This window comes from Sinocyclocheilus anshuiensis, unplaced genomic scaffold (assembly GCF_001515605.1).
Source record: "Sinocyclocheilus anshuiensis isolate Anshui unplaced genomic scaffold, SAMN03320099.WGS_v1.1 scaffold454, whole genome shotgun sequence".
NCBI classification, from domain to species: domain Eukaryota; kingdom Metazoa; phylum Chordata; class Actinopteri; order Cypriniformes; family Cyprinidae; genus Sinocyclocheilus; species Sinocyclocheilus anshuiensis.
The window spans coordinates 550,383-568,502 of NW_015548217.1; the positions used below are offsets into that span (position 1 = coordinate 550,383).

The 18,120-nt window shown below is 36.4% G+C and overlaps 1 long non-coding RNA gene across 1 annotated transcript; it reads right to left on the reverse strand.

Moving 5' to 3' along the window:
• Nucleotides 1-1,294: 1,294 nt before the first annotated feature.
• On the reverse strand, nt 1,295-17,570 carry LOC107653973 (uncharacterized). Its single transcript, XR_001630291.1, has 4 exons — nt 17,284-17,570; nt 14,829-14,922; nt 13,442-13,535; nt 1,295-2,045 (listed from the first exon to the last, which is right to left on the reverse strand). It is a non-coding gene; the product is annotated as an uncharacterized LOC107653973 (long non-coding RNA).
• Nucleotides 17,571-18,120: the final 550 nt, after the last annotated feature.

Here is an 18,120-nt window from a genome sequence, read left to right on the forward strand (position 1 = left end):
AGCTCAATAAAAAACAGCATTCCCTTTGTAAACAGTATTAATAAACATCTAATTCATATGTGAAGGAGAGACGACAGGAACAGCAGCCCACAGCAATCCAGTGGAGGGTCAGAGGTCTATTGGTCCCAGCTGTTTCAATACAGGGCCAGTTTTAAATTATTATGCCCACAAAACTAACATTTACCCAGGATATGAGATGGGACATTTCTGTGTAAAATATGCACAAACTGCAAAATTACTTACTTAACTCTCTCTAGATTGGGAAATGTCCTTGAAAACCATCCATCTATCCATCCATCTATCTATCTATCTATCTATCTATCTATCTATCTATCTATCTATCTATCTATCTATCTATCTATCTATCTATCTATCTATCTATCTATCTATCTATCTATCTATCTATCTATCTATCTATCTATCTATCTATCTATCTATCTATCTATCTATCTATCTATCTATCTATCTATCTATCTATCTATCTATCTATCTATCTATCTATCCATCCATCCATCCATCCATCCATCCATCCAACCAACCATCTATCTATCTATCTATCTATCTATCTATCTAATCCATCCATCCATCCATCGCCATATATTCTATAAACTACCATTCAAAATTTCAGGGAAATTAATCATTTTATTTAAATTGATCAGGTTGTACATTGTTACAAACATGTCTATTTCAAATAAATGCTGTAAAGGAAAAAAAAACAAATCTAAGAATTGCATCACGTTTCCACTAAAAAATATGAAGCAGCACAAATGTTTTTATTAATAATTATCAGAAATGTTTCTTGAGCAGCAAATCAGCATATTAGAATGATTTCTGAAGATCATGTGACACTGAAGACTGGAGTAATGATGCTGGAAATACAGCTTTGATCACAGATATATTCACATGGGAAACAGTTCTTTTAAATTGAAACAATATTTAAAAATATTACAATTTTTACAGTATTTTTTGTCTAATAAATGTATCCTTGGTGAGCATAAGAGACTCAAAACATTTAAAAAAATATTACTATAAAATATTACTATTGAATGGTTGTATATATATTAGTGCTGTCAAACGATTAATCGCATACAAAATACGTTTTTGTTTACATAATATATGTGTGTGTACTGTGTTTATTTTTTATGTATATATAAATGCACACACATGCATATATTTCAGAAAATATGTTGTTTATATATATTAAATAAATTTATATATAATATAAATTATATGAATATAATACTTTTTTTTTTCAGCATTCTAACACCATTAGTTATTGCCCTCCCTACATTTCAAATTCATCTGATTTCATTCACAGCTTGGCAGGCTGGTAAAAAAACAGATTCTTCACATAAATATGCCGAAAACTCAGCGCTCACCTCAGAGACCCCGACTGGGGCAGAGGAAATGGTGCAATGACTGAAAGCAAGTGACAGAGACACAAATACAGATAAAGAATGCAAAAGGGATTGAAAGAAAAGAGCAATGACTTCAGCGAGCTCTGCCATCTGTAGAAGCCATTAGGACGGTCAGTCTCATAACGCCGAAACAGATGAGTTGTCTGGGCTTCAGCCATCGAGTGGGAAAGAACTATGCAGCTCCGGTGATGAAAACCAGTGGTGATCGGCATCATTGTCACCTCTCTCAATCCCTCACGTGCTAATGGCCCCCTCATTTCAATCAATGTGTCTTCTTATTGATTGCGGTTATAAAGTTGAGACTGAGGAATTTGACATCATAAATGTAGCCGTTCCTGTGCTTTTTATTGTGTAATAAAAGCGGTAATATATTATGGGGGGAAAAAAAGAAATGTTCAACTTCAAGAGTTCTTAATGAAACATCAAAACAAAAGTTTGAGGTGTACTTGAGGTTTCTCCAGACCGGATTGTACCGAACACCCTCACGTACCCTCAGGACAGCTGAGCGGAAACAGAGACAGCGATGGAGTGGCCTATTCTGTGGGCAGTTTTCCCAGGAGAAGCCCATTAATATTCCAAAGAGGCGGCGTGCAGGGAATCTCTCTCCTCCGAGCCCAATGGGTGGTCCTTTCAAATGCAAAATAAGAACACAAAATAAGGATGAATCTGGCAACTTCCCACTTCACTAACAAAGCAAGCATGAAAAGTTTAAAGCATAAAATGAAAAAACGGCAGACACATACATGACCAAAGCAGGTGGACTGCACTATCAAGTGTGATATTTCTGTGAGAAAATACAGAATATCAGTAAGTTAAGCTGGTTTTTACAATACAATGATGGATGATTCACTGGATGATTGCAGAAACACCCACTGAATTACAAAGTAGGGAGAGCCAGGAAACTGTAACACTTTATGGTTTTGTTCATTTATTCTTTTATTTTGTTATTCTGAAACTGTTCATTAAAGATTGCCTCAAAAGTCATATCAGCTGTCATTACCAATGCCATCTTAATTTAATAATCTTATTTAAATAACTTATTTGAATCTGATACTATATGCAACTTGTGAAGGAGGGATTTTGAAAAAATATACATTGTAGTAATTTAATAAAAAATAAATTATAGCACCAAACTAAAAATAAAATCATTAAATAAATAAATAAAAAATAAAAAACATGATTTTTACTTAAAGATATACTGATATATATATATATATATAGTAAAAACATAGTTGATGTTAGTTAATAAGAATATAACTGTTTATTGTTAGTTCATATTAGACTATAATATAAACATGCAACTTTTGATTTTAATAACATATTATTAAATGTTGACATTGACATGAACTAAGAATAAAAATGCTTTAGAAGTACTTTTCATTGTTGGTTCATGTTAACTATTGTTTACAAATGAATTCTTATTGTACTGTACTATCTGTCTATTTTTTGGAAGAAGGTGGAGGATTGAATTTGTTCTTGCACATACCTGCTATGACAAGGGTATAAGCTCATTGTGCTTTTATTGCTTATTTATTTAGCGTTACAGTCTTCCCCGCTATTGACAAGGAAAGTAATTATTTTGTGGCCTCGTTTTTGGCTGCCATAAAAAGCCAGTCTACTCTGTTGCATCTGCACTCATTAAAAACATCAGGAGCAAGAATTTGCTTATTCAAATTTCAGCCCTTGGGGCGAACTTGTTTGCTTATGCTGCGCTAGAAAGAATACAGTACGAAGCGTGGTTAAAAATTGATGATCTCTCTCTGCCTCTGCCGTATATTTGTGCTGGACTTTTCCGCATGGGCTCTGGCAGCATGCAGCATCTCCCCTCCCCAGACCTGTCTGTCCCAAAGGATCTCACCCCTTCGCCCCCACATAGCATCACCCCACTGTCATTGTCCCCCAGGAGCCCCACAAAAGGGACCATTTGACCTCCGAACACACCCCCATTTCCTCTCTTTTGAAAGTGTCCTGGCCCACAGAAAGTCTCATTGCGACTCAAAGGAAACTGTACATCAATAAAAGATGGCCAGCCAAAGCTCATAGAAAAAAAGTGAAGAAAAACACTTGCATTTCACCCCAGCTGAAATTGACAGAGTGGGCCACTTGTTTCCTAGCAACAGACGCCTACAGCACGGGAAGTTGCAAGTTCACAGTTCAGTTTGGTGTGGCCGGACTCCCTCGGACCTCCGAGTTGAATAGATGCCCGAGGTCACATCCTACGAATTATTATTGCAACAACTTCGAATGGCATATACGCTTTGACATATGTCATGCATTGTCAATCTGTGTTCAATTTTAAAGGGGCAGTTCACCCAGAAATGAAAATGGTCAAGCTGTATGAGTTTATTTTGTGGAACTCAAAATGAGACGTTTAGTAGAATGCTCACGTTGCTCTTTTCCACACAATGCAAATGAATAGTGAACACCCCTGTGATAAAGAAGTGCACTTAATTTTATTGAATGTGCTCTTGTCGTGTACTTAAAATATTAAACGTATATATTTTTAAAAAACTGTAACTAATATAATGTTAATTAAATAAAAAGCCACTTAAAGAGAGACACTTTCATGGCTGTTTCTTAACACACAAAGTGCACTTTGTAATAATGCCAAATTTAATGACAATTTAAATAATTACTTTATTAATCTTTCATCATGCTTTAAAGAAGTAGACTTATTTTGACGTGTTGACCAATATACTAAAGCACTTGATTATAATTTTAACGGTAGTGTGTTATTTGATATTACAGAAAGTTCATATGTTTTACATGTACTGAATTGCAACTTAATCATTACAAATGTGTAATTACAAATATATTTAAATGCATAACACAAATTTTTATAAAAATGAATCATGCTTTAAAGAAGTACACTTATTTTGACGTGTTGACCAATATACTAAAGCACTTGATTATAATTTTAATGGTAGTGTGTTATTTGATATTACAGAAAGTTCATATGTTTTACATGTACTGAATTGCAACTTAATCATTACAAATGTGTAATTACAAATATATTTAAATGCATAACACAAATTTTTATAAAAATGACATTAAAGTATATTTTAGCTTATCATACATGCTTGTCAGTACATTTGGCAACACACTTTAACCATATTTCAAGAATATTTATGAAATTAAATAAAAAAATATAATTATATAAAAGTGGGTCAAAAAAGTTAAACTAATTGCATTTAATATAAATTTAAACTGCAAGAAAAAAATTGCAAGAAAAGTGTCTGAAAAATTACATTCAATTCGCGCTTAAGTATATCATTTTTATTTCCATGAGTACTCTTATTAAAAGGGAAAAGAATCTTCAAAATGCACTAAAATGGTATTACAACCCTCCTTGTATGCTTTTCTAGATGAAAGTTTTGTGTAAATGTTACATCTCAAATGAAATAAAAGAATCTGCTGATCCATATAACCAGCAGTTTTCATTTAACGTGCATTAGCCTGAAGCCAAATGCCATTGGTGTCTCATAACCAATCGTGATGCACCAAATCTGCATATTCAAATGAGATGCGAAAGCTATGACAGATATATTAAGTTCCACTAAAATAAAGCACAACATGGAGGTGAGTAAATAGCCGGAATTTTATTTTTGCCCACTGTTCCTTTAAACTGTGACTGTGATGAATTGGGTATTTCATGGTGCTGCTCACTGCATTCACTTCCCCTCCCATTCCCCAAAGTGCCTTATCAAAGGCTCATTATGCAAAGGAATCCCAAAAAGGAAGTGGTTTCAAGGCTAAAGGACACTTCTTTTTATCTATTTGGCATTTAGCTGCCGCAGTTCACAGGAATAATGCAAATGAATGAAATGTGTTATCTCAAAGTGAAACCAAACAGTGCATTTGACAAGCACGTCGAGTTCGGTGTCGTGTGTTATTATTTCACCTGATGCCGGCCTGCTTTTCCAGCGCATTAATACAGACAAACTTACGGAAGCCCGTTTCCGCCACTGAATAAATAATTTAAAAAAGGTAATTGCGACTTTTTATTTCGCAATTATTTTTTCTACGAATTGCGTGACACAAACTCGCAATTGCGAGTGAAGTCAGAATTGCGAGATATAAACCCGCAATTCTGAATTTTTTTCTCAGAATTGCATGATATAAACTCGCAATTGCAAGAAATAAAGTCAGAATTGTGTGACAAACTCTGACTTTTTTCTCGCAAATGCAAGTTTGTAGGCCTATCTCACAATTCTGACTTTTTTTCTCGCAACTGCAAATTTATATCTCGGAATTCTGACTTTTTCTCTTAGAATTGTGTGATGTAAACTCGTAATTGTGAGTTATAAAGTCCAATTTGGGGGGGGGGGGCATTACCATGCCAATCTTTCCGAGAGTTGTCATGACAGAACTAGCCTTCAGACTAACCAATCATATTTAGAGGGGTTGAAATGACTCCATCTGTGGGGCTTGGCTAAAAACCACACAGTCTGAGCAGAGCAGATCACATGTGGAGGAAGACATCACACGTGTGACATGGACAACATCTCATATCTCAACACAAATAAAGCCCAGCCATCCACCATATCTTCCCATTCGACTCCTCCGGAGCGGCGAGCATCTTTACCCGGCTACACACGTATCCCGTTACAGCAGATCGCCTGTGATCAGTTCACTAAGTATGATTACATTTAAACGCAGGCTCTCCCAGCGTCGGCTCATGTGGTAGAAATAACATCTTTAACCAGGGTAAATACACACAGCACACGGTCCGTACCTCCTCTGTAACCGAGCCCGATTCAGAGGCGGGAAGGAGTTTACATTGAGAAGCCGGTTTCAAACAACTGATCTGCGCGTCTGGGTTCAGGTTCAGGGTTCAGCGCCTTCGCTGGAAGTTTGAATAGAAAATGTTTTATGCAGACATCTGCACTTTTAGAAAATATGGCGTGTCTAAATATGGCGACACAGACGTGATGACCTGAGCTGTCCGGAGAGATAAAGGAGCGGAGAGCTTTAGCAGGCTCTACTGAGGCGACATGGAAAGGTGTGGACACTGAGTATGGGAGGAAAGTTGTTTGGACTAGGGGCTTTTACCATGACGAGTGTGGGTTTTTTATGGTCTTACGGGGCAGAGACAAAGCTTCCATCTGATACACATGCCTGAAAATCTCTGAGCACCTATAACTAAAACAAGAGTCAATCTGGATACAACTTTGTAAAATATACTTAATCACTTAAACACAGATTCCACATTAAAGGCATCATCATTTATTTTATACTTTTCCAAATTTTTAGTAATATAATCTAATATTTAGTTAGTATAATGAGTGATTCCACATTAAAGGCATCATCATTTATTTTATACTTTTTCAAATTTTTAGTAATATAATCTAATATTTAGTTAGTATAATGAGTCACATTACATATATACAGTAGATTCAACTAAAACAATATATACTGTACACTATAGCAAATCTTAGCCGTGTGATTGTTTATATCATCACAAAATGTAACTATATTATTGCCCAGCACTATATATAAAGTTGAATATATAGTATATCCAACCTGATCTATTTACAAACAGTATAATCACGAAAAACAATATACTATGTAGCAAATTCTGGCTACGTGATTGTTTATAATGTACCTATGTCATCCAGTTCTTTATATAAACTCTATATCTATACATACAGTACACTCATGTAAAGCAATATATACTATATAGAAAATTTCAGCTGTGTGATTGTTTATATCATTGCTAAATGTAAAGTATATTATTGCACAGCTCTATAAAGTTGGATAGATAGTATATCCAACTTTATTTGCATAAATATAGTAAAATCACAGTAAAATCACAGGAAAGTGATATACGTATACTAAATATCAAATTGCAAGTGTGTGATTGTTTATATTTTTGCAAAAATTAATATTATATTTTTAGGCTGCTCTATATATATAAAGTTGTAAATATATATACATAGTCCACCTGCTAAATGGACTATAATGCACGAAGATATTACGATATTATAATTACTGTAAAATGTTTATTAAGAAAAGTGTTATACAACTTAAAAAGTAAAATAATAAAATAAAATAAATATAAATATAAAAGTCAGTTTGACCTTCTCCAAAAAGACATTGTAAGTTATTGCTATTTAATATTTTGAGTTATTATTTTAAATATTTTAATACTCAAATAGTGGCCTATTAAATAAACAATTACTTCATTTGATATTTTACGTAATTTCAGCTTTTTACTTTATATAGTTAAATCAATCTTTATACTACAATTTTAAAATAGGGATTTTTTTTTACATTTAATTTTTACTGTATAGCTGTTTTTATGACCATTAGTCAAAAAATAAATAAAATAAAATAAAATTAAATAAAATAAAATTAAATTAAATAAAATAAAATAAAATCACAACTATAACTGCACAGTATCACTATAGAAAAAAAAGTTGTTTAGGCTTCTTTGCTATTTATAACTAATAGCACAAACAGAATCAGTTTGTTTTATACTTATATTTTTCATTCCTGTTCTGTTTGGAATACCATTTATTATTAAATGATTATTTGTGGAATGAGGGGAACTAAAATACATATTTTATTGTGTTTATAATGTTTTGTTTACCAATATTTTACATTATTTCTGAACATAATAGTAAAAGGTGATTCATATGTTTTCTCTCAACAATGCAATATTGACCCAGTGCACATTATAGTAAGATGCAACTTATTAAAAAACAGTACATACTATGTATCTAATATGTACTTTGTTTTGTTTCGTACTGTGGATTGTGCGATAGGCACTCCCTCCGTTTCCTCGGAGAAAACGCCCCCTGACCGAACACCACGAACAAGATGCCTGACAGAAACAAATGCTGCAGCTGAAGAACTTCACAGTTGTGGAGCCACACAACCAGGAAGACATCTGACAATCAGGAAGAAACACACACACACACAGAGGAAAACACATGTATGCAAACATAAATCATCCGCATGAGGGTTATCTCACCCTGACCTCCATATGCAGAAAACCAGTTGCTTGCACAGCTGGTGAGGCCACTGACTCACTGCAGCCCCGACAGATGCAAACGTTACCCATAATCCCCTATCATCAGAGCAAACGCTCTTTGTAGTCTTTGTAGTTAAACACACACACACAAGTTAGAAGTCAAAATAAGATGGGGATTTTTCTCATATTGTGATTCAGGTGACAGACAGAGACATACGGACATAGACCTATTGGAAGTGTGACCTACTTAGTGCATAATACATGTGTGAATGCACAAACACACACTCACATAACCCCACAAGTTGCACGGCTTAATGTCTTGACGGTGCATATATCACTAGAGATTAGCAGAGGCATGCACTGCACAGCCAACAGATGCAGCAATTCGTCACTTTTTATCTCTTCCTATCTCTCTCACACACACACTTTTCCAAACACTTTCACCACCTGACGCACTGCGTGAACTTTATGTGCTTGAGGAAGCCTGTGCATGTGTGTTTGTGCATGTTTGTCTTTATATGTGGAAATGGGTGGAGCAATTAAAACTCTTTATGATTTCATAAACCACAACTTGGTAGCCTCAGAGATCAAAGACCACCAAGAGTCAGACCAGACACATTGTTGGCCTCCCTGGAAGATGAGCTGACACTGATTACAGCCTCGAACATCTCAGTGACTAAGCAGATGAGATTTCCCACGCATGCACTTATCACCTGAGGATATTAAAGGACAGTTCACCCAAAAATGAATATTTGCTAAAAAATGACTTAGCCTCAGGCCATCCGAAATGTAGATGAGTTTGTTTCTTCCTCAGCTTTGGAGAAATGTAGCATTGCATCAGTGCCTCAGCAATGGATGCTCTGCAGTGAATGGGTGCCGTCAGAATGAGAGTCCAAACAGCTGATAAAACATCACAATAATCCACAAGTAATCCACAGCACTCCAGTCCATCAGTTAACATCTGGAGAAGACAAAAGCTGAAACAAATCCAGCATTAAGATGTTTTTAACTAAAATACGAGTCCATAATCCATAACACTTCCTCCAGTAAAAAGTACAGATCAAGCACTGTTTACAATCCAAAACAGCTCTAAACAAATATGTGGCTGGATTTTGATGTGAGAGATAACAGGAGATGCACTGCGCATTATTATGGACTCGTATTTTCACCAGATGTTAAAAATGTCTTGATGGATTTGTTTCAGCTTTTGTCTTCTCCAGATGTTAACTGATGAACTGGAGTGCTGTGGATTACTTGTGGATTATTGTGATGTTTTTATCAGCTGTTTGGACTCTCATTCTGACGGCACCCATTCACTGCAGAGCATCCATTGCTGAGACACTGATGCAATGCTACATTTCTCCAAACCTGATGAAGAAACAAACTCCTCTACATCTTGGATGGCATAAGAGTGAGGGCATTTTCAGCTTTTTGGGTGAACTGTTCCTTTAAATAAAAACATGCAGGATAGCAAATACTTGCTGCATTCATTTCTGGAAAATTTGTTTGTAGAGGAAGGTCTTTCTTTAAACGTCTAAAAACATGGGCTTAAAATATCAGTGCAGACACAACAGCTGAACAAAGAAAGACAAGACGCCAGGTGAGCTATAACTGAGCCAGGCAAGCTCAACAATCCAGGCCTGTTTTTGACATTTAGCACTGGGTTTCTGTAGCCCACTGAAAATCAGAAAGACAGCAGGAGAGAAAAAAAGCGATTGAGAAATCAGGGGGTTTATCTTCACACACATCTTGACTACTAAAGCTAGCAGCCCACTGATTTTTTTTTTTTTTAATCTATTTTTTGTTGTTATCCTCGTTTATTTTAAAATCATTCAAAAGATTAAGCAAGCAACTGTGACTGAGAAGCCCCAAAACTCATCTCTCTTTCTGGGCACAGAGAACAGTTGGGAACTGCATGGTGGCAAATATGGGTTTGCTCTCGCACCCTTGGCAGTTGAGCTAGCTGGTATGAGCATGTACTGCTCATCTCAAATTCATCCTGATGAAATCTGATTGTGTGCGAAGCAACAAATGTGATCTAGGCTGAAGTTTTACTGTGCCTAATCTTCTTTCAGAGGTACAGAGGGTCTTGAGTCCCTGCCCCTTTCATTTCAGATCAAATATAAAAGCTATAGCCTATATATAAAATCACTGATTCTTATGATAAGGGACAAAACATGTTTTAAAATGTTAGTTTTTATTATTTAATGATGCATTATTATAAATGTATATATTAAGGTCTCCACTAATGAACCATGTAAGGGAACAGGATTTTCTGATCTTTTTTATTTTTTGTAAAAATGTACGTTTATTCACTTCATAACTTAAATTGTGTCAACTCCGTCAGATGCATTAAAAAGCATGATATTTATCAAATTGGGTGGATCAAATATAACAGCATAAAGTCTTCAATTATGTAATAATGGCATTTAGTAAAGGAGCTGAAGTGATCAAATACATCCTCTACATCCCCCACCCCCATTTTCACACTAATATGAACAATCCAGTTCCTAAATTTCTTAATAGTCTACCCTCCTTTTCCATATTAAACATATATAACCAATGTTCTTTGAAAAATCAGACATATTATCATGTAGTTCCGTTCATGTTTTACTATTTTAAAACAATACATTGAAAAAAAAAAAAGAATAAAATAAAATCTTTATTTTCAAATTAACAGAAACCTTCATCTGACAGTGTCAAAAACTGATGGAGTTGACAAAGGTCCAACTGAGGTTACAACAACTGACAACAAATTAAGACAACTAACTAATTTTTAAACCGATATTTAATTTAATACAGTGATCCTTCTAGTGGATGACTCAAACTGAGTCTCCAGTTGCTCACAAAATACAAGATGCTGATGTTCGTTTCAGTGTAATGGTCAGCATTAATATGTGCAGCCCTGCCCTGTTCCTAATATGAATCCAAATGATCTGAAGCCTGTCTTTGAACCCCATCAGATATGAAATGGTATTTGTGCATGACCTGCATACGGCATGTAAATCAGGCCAAATATGTATGTAAATAAAATCATGAAAAAAACATTAAAATAATTCCCTATATGCAAAACATATATCAGGATTGTGTGAGCATGTCAACTCCATCTGTCATAAAACCTGATGGAGCTGACATCTGACAGAGTTGACTAAATGGAAATTTGCACATTAACCACGTGTGGCACAGTGGAGCAATTTATTCATTTATTTTGTTCAGTTGTAGTTGTATTAATAAACACAACAAAAATGTCAAGATTCATCCCACAACTGTTTACAGAAACTATTACACTGGGATGACGGAGTTAAAGGACTGGTGCTAAGCCACCTGCAAAGACCTCGTCAACTAGACGGCCATCAGCAAAGACCACTAAAAACCACATCCTGCTGGTTTCATCTGGCCAGAGGAGAACTGGCCTTTTGACTGAGCCTGGTTTCTCCCAATGTTTTTTTCTCCATTCTTTTCATAGGAGTTTTGGTTCCTTGCCACTGTCACTTTTGGCTTTCTTAGTTGGGGACACTTATTTTTTGGGAGTATTATCGACTTGATTGCACAAACTGAGATGGCATCACTGAATCAACAATGAACTGACTTTAATTCAAAAATTGACTGTTTATTACCGTCCACTTTTAGAGCTGCTTTACAGCAGAACTGAATTTTGTTTGCATTTTCAACACACCAATTTTCTTTTTAACAAAAGCTGCTTTGACGGAATCTATGAAGTGCTACGCTCTTAAAAATAAAGGTGCTTAAACGTTTCTTCACAGTGATGCCATAGAAGAACCATTTTTGGTTCCACAAAGAACCATTCAGTCAAAGGTTCTTTAAAGAACCATCTCTTTCTTACCTTTTTATAATCTGAAGAACCTTATTTTGCCACAAAGAACCTTTTATGAAATAGAAAGGTTCTTCAGATGTTAAAGGTTCCTTATAGAACCATTTAGACAAAAAGGTTATTCTATGGCATCGTGAATCACCTTTATTTTTAAGAGTGTATATATAAACAAGGGTGAGTTGACTTCACAGTTCTTCATAGAAATGTTTTTGTGCAGTCTGTTTTGAACAGTTTTGTGTTTTCAAGAATTGTATTAGTAGCCTACAATTTTCAACTTTACAGAAATTGATAAAATAAGAGCAAATCAGTCACAAGTAAATTGTAATTACCCGTATTACGTTGTGGTTACTTAATTTTTTCAAGGCAACGGGTTTAAGTAGACAGATCTCATATTAACTTAATAGTTTTAAATGAAGTAGATTCACACTTTTAAGTAATTGCAATTTAATAAATTTAAATTAGTCCAACTTAAAATAAAAAGTGAACAACACATTTTCAAACTGTTATTTGTCAGTGTAACTCAGAATTTTCAAGTTTACTTAACTTATTTCATTCATTATGCATGAAGTTTATTTACTTAATAATTTTAAGGCAACGGGTTTCCTCAATTTTTTTTTTATGTAAAGTCAACTGATCGCTTTTTACAGCGTAGAAATTTAGACAAATCAGAAACAGTTATACAATATAAAACTATAATTAATATATTTACATACAAGATCATTTAAAATAAAATACATTTGGAGAGTCAAATGCATTTGCAATATTTTATGGGATTGGGTGGTCAATACGGATTTGTTTTGCTGCTGTTCCAGTTACCATTGTAACAATGACTGCATCAAATGAATGCATCTCACTTGAGGATTATGGGTAGTGTATTTCTTCACTGGGAATTTGGCTATTAAATATAAAAAAGCACATATAGGTTTATAAAAAAAAAAAAATCATACATTATTTCTTCAAATAATACATTTTCTATGGAGAAAAATGAACAGGATTTTTACGTCCAGAACCTCACTGCTGGGCTCTACTGCTTTGCATCATCTCAATAAACTTTCTCCTTTTCCCATCCTTCTCTTCTCTTGCTGCTTTTCGCTCTCGTTCACACTCAGACCAACGGACTCCCATTTCTGACCTCAATCTTGCTTTCTTATGTTTGTAATTTCAGCTCTTTACAAGCACAACAAGACCAAAACAACATTTGGTCTCCAGATTTACCTCCCTTACGATTTTCTCATCCACAACCTCTCCAACCCGTGGCTAGCCAACGTCAGAGCACCTCCTTGATTATCTCGTCCATGCTTGAACACCACTGAAAAAAAGAGCAACCAAAGAAGAGGTTGAGAAATTGGAGAGAAGACGATTACTCAACCGACAAGTAGTTGCGCATGGAAAGGGATATCCTTTCACAGGTCAGTGCTTTAAAGCTGGCAAAATCTGCTATGCTATTAAATCTCATTTAAGAACAGACACCACAATCAGAAAGCATCTGACAGTAATAAAAGAGCAGTGGAAAAAAGCTGAACGTGTTGGAGACTGAGATAATAAGAACATCTTGTGCTTCACGAACAGAAAATTGACCCACTCTGTGTAGAAAAATATTCTAATCAACGACTGTAACTTGATCATTTTGATTGCTCCAATAATGACAAGCATGACAGAATAATATTTAAGAACTAATTTCCTGATTGATTCAACAGAGTCGTTAATTCTGAAGACAGCAGAGGTCATTAGCTTTGTCATATTTTGCTTCTGTGTGAAATGTGCTGGAGTTGGATTTACTTTGGAATAATTCATACTCTCGTTACACAACTTGTTTTTATTTCAAAGGTCAAAATACACTATCACATTCAATATAGATTCATTGTTGAATGCTGAATGGAAAGTGTTTCAAGGACATCCAGAATGGTTGCAAATTGCACATCAAACTCTAGATGTCAAATACTTGCAATTAGAGTGCAGACGTGTTAATAAAGTTATCAATGAAATTACTGCAATTTTTTTGGCAATGCTAACAAAGACTAGATGAAAAACATTCATTGTCAAACAAAATTTAATTTCAACAAACTTAATATTACAATGTGCATCTGCACATAATGATGTTCAATGGCTTAAGTTAGATGCCATTTTTGTCAATTTGTAAAACTGACTAAAATCAATTGATATCACAGTACTGAGTCAGCTTTATTAAAAGTTTTTTTTTTTTAATGATATTTTGTTGTCTGTTGACACAGGGGATTCTGTGCGTTGTGCCTTTGATGCTGTGAACCAATGAATTCTTATCTCACAATTTGAACAATATGTGGGTATTGAAGGTTGTGCTCTTAATTGGTTTATGTCCTATTTGAATGATAGAACTCTTTCCTGTTTGTCTTGATGGGTTTTTCTTCTTCTGTTTCGGATTATGGAGTCCCTCAGGGCTTTATTCTGGCCCCTGTTTTGTTCACGTTTTATATGCTTCCTTTGGGTACTGTTCTTTCTAAACATGGGGTGTCAATTTCACTTTTACACTGATGACACACAAATTTATTTGCCCTTAAAAAGGCTTAAGCTCAATATCAGCGTGCTTAACGAGAGCATGTTTTTCCTTAGCGTTCCCATTCACCTCAATGGCAGTTGCTTGGCTGTTGCATAACCCCCATATGAGATATGAAATCTTCGCTCATCACTTGATCATCACGTGACCAATCACTATGGAGCTGCAGGGGGAAAAATGCAATATTGGTTAGCTGATGACATCACAAAAATGTGCAAATTCCAAACCATTCACTATAGCACCTATGCTGAGCTGTGACGTCAAAGCAAGCAGTCAGGGAGAAATATAAAGTAAATACATTTTACACTTTAGGAGACTTCCAAAAAGATTAGGAAAACTACTACAGTATAATATTAGCAATATATGCTGTATACTGTGTGAAAGAAACGTCTTAATAGCATCAAAGAGGAAAGCTTTTTGAGTAACACACGGTGTAGTTACGACATTAACCACTAGGTTAGATGCCTAAAGTACACAAACATGCATACACCCAAACACATGCATATGCATGTGAATCCGTGACACCCCCAAGGATTCCCTCCCGCAAGATGCCTGATGATGTAATTCTCATTTGTCAAAATGATTGACAGGTAAGAGGGAGTTTGGAATGAGTGACAATCTCTCATTTAGCCTGCTTGAGTTTCGCCCCACGTGTACAACCCCCTCCCAACCATTCTAACAGGACATCGCCCATCTGGGTGTGGGGGTGGGATACCAGTCCCAATTCATCCATCAGTCAGTGAAAGGGGTGTCTGATGGAGAGTTAGGGGGTCCTTTCAGTCCAGTGAGAGAGGGTGAGAAAAAGGTCATCTGCTTCTGACTTACAAAATGAGACATGATCCAAAAGCCTGACATGTGGCTGACAGAAGACCGGGGAAGGATGAATACAACACCAAGCATGAAATATCTTCCTAAATATTTTGAAACGAATGTAAAGGGATATTCTCTTGCATCTGGTTGACCGATAAACCGTTACTTTGAGGAAAGTGCTTCTGATATCTGAAGAAATAATGCAATCCAGACGTTTTTATGGCCCCACGTCCTCGGCTCAGACTTGTCATGCATACAATTTCCATTGTGCCAAAGATGAAGCATGTTCCCAAATTGGCTTTTACAGAGCCAGAGTGTGTGTGTATGCAAGCATGAACTAGTTATCCATTTAGATTACAGATGGACTAACTGGTAGGGAGATGATGGACATGGTGAGGACCTGGCAAACAGACTGCTGTGAGACCCAGCAAGACTCTTTCTCTCACTCATGCACATATGCACATACATCTGTTCCACATTAACACATTAAATGCCACAAAGGTGTTTGAAAACACTGTGGTGATCAATTTCATCTTGAAATAATCTGTGGTTTTGATTGAGCCAAATTCAAATTTATAGCGCGTATGCAACACAGCGATTTAATTCAGGAAAGATACCATGATGACATGATAGAAAGTATCTACAGGTTGGAAAGTCTCAAGAATCAGATGCATCTCGAATGTAAACTCATACAGTGTGTGAATGTCCCTACAGATTGTTTCACACATCACAGTTTGACAGGTAGTGTTCTCCGAAGAGTCTGTGACACCATTTGTCAAACGTCAGATTCTAGCGTGAGTTATGGAGGCCACCTAAAGCTGTGTGACATGCAGTGCTTGTGGCCCTTTATGGTTGCTATTGTGAGCGTTAAGAACAATGCAACTGGACGACAGCGATCTGTCATGGGGTTAACGTAAAGGACCAGAAAGAGGACCTGAAGATTTCACACCCATCATCAGTAATAAGAAAGATGAGTGGTCATTAATCAAAACCACATCTCCGTCAATCCATCAGTCCGTCCGTTCTGCCTCCAAAACTTCTCCTCCCTTATGTGTTGCTCCGTCTACAAATAGTTATTGAATTTGACAGAATATTAGGCACAATGCTGTATCACCTCCCACTGATCTCACATTCATCATTGTCAGCTTTGCTAAACACACGCGCTTGTCAATAATGTGATAGTGGAACTCCTACACGCTAAGAAGGAAAAAAAACATTTGGATGAAATGAGTGACAATTTCAGATGTCAAAAGAAATTACAAGACAGACCTCTAAGCACCAACAGAGAATTTTCCTGTGTGTGTTTGTGAAACGCTGTTTTGCGTGATGAATGAGGAGCTGCCTTGGGAGTTGATCCATCAGGGCCCCAGACAGTCCAGACAGGCTCACATGCTGAGGCCCACATTCTCACTGACCACCCTCAGAGAGGTGGGCCACAGTACTGACAGGAAATGACCTCAGCAGCAACCTTCTCAATTATGGTCATATTCATAATAATTGGCTTTTATAGCATGGCATCATCACTCCAGACATAACAACAGATGCACTTTTGCCAGATTAGCTACTGTCGTTGAAACAGATGGTGTAAGATGTGTGTAGCATATATCATTTTTATGCTTCCTGTACATGAACCTAAAATATTAAAACCATTCTTAAGAGCATGCATGCTTTCAGAATGCATTTTATCACAATACAAAAAGTTTTGAAATCGTACCTCTCGGTTAAGCACTTGATGCTCCAATGGCCTTTTCTTCTCTCTGAGCCTAAAACAGACTGATAATCTATTCAAACAATCAGTGAGATGGTCAGAAAACAATTGGAAAACCATTAGAGAGGAAATGAGGTCAATGCCCAACTGTTTTTAATGATGATGGCAATATGATTATGGTATGTGGTTTTTTGTAGCTTAATAGTGAGGCCGGATGACAGTATACGCTGTTCAGTCAAGCATGAGCACTCCCATCTGCTAGTATGTGATTACTGCTGCTGTTGCCCTGACACTTCCACATTATCTCATTTTCAAAACAGCCCCCCGAGTCTCTCACACACCTGTGACTGTTGCAGATTACGTGTCTTGTTTGAATACTGTACTGTAACCGAATGATAGGAAATCTGGCATCAACAATCAACTCCGGCAAACCCCGTTGTCTCTTCATATTGCTGTTCTCCTGTCACTTTCTTCACAACTTCTTGAGCAGTGTCCTTGTTCATAAGTGGGCCTCCTTCAACACTCCTGCAGGGAACTACCGGGAGCGAATGCGGATCGCTTCCTCCACTCTCCCAGAATTCCATTCCCATCTAATTGAGTTCAGAAACCATCACAGGCCATGCAGGATATGTGTACCTCCAACTCCATCACTTCTTCAAAAATGCCCCTGTGCGGGAGACGTCATGCCAGCCAACAGCCAGCTGATCACTTCCATATGCTCTCATTGTCAGGTTGGACCCAGACGTGCCCCTTTCCTTCTGACTTATGCACATGGATACTTCCACACGCACCCCTTATTCCCCTTTCACCACACGCCAGTGGAAATAAGAGGACTCTGGGAGC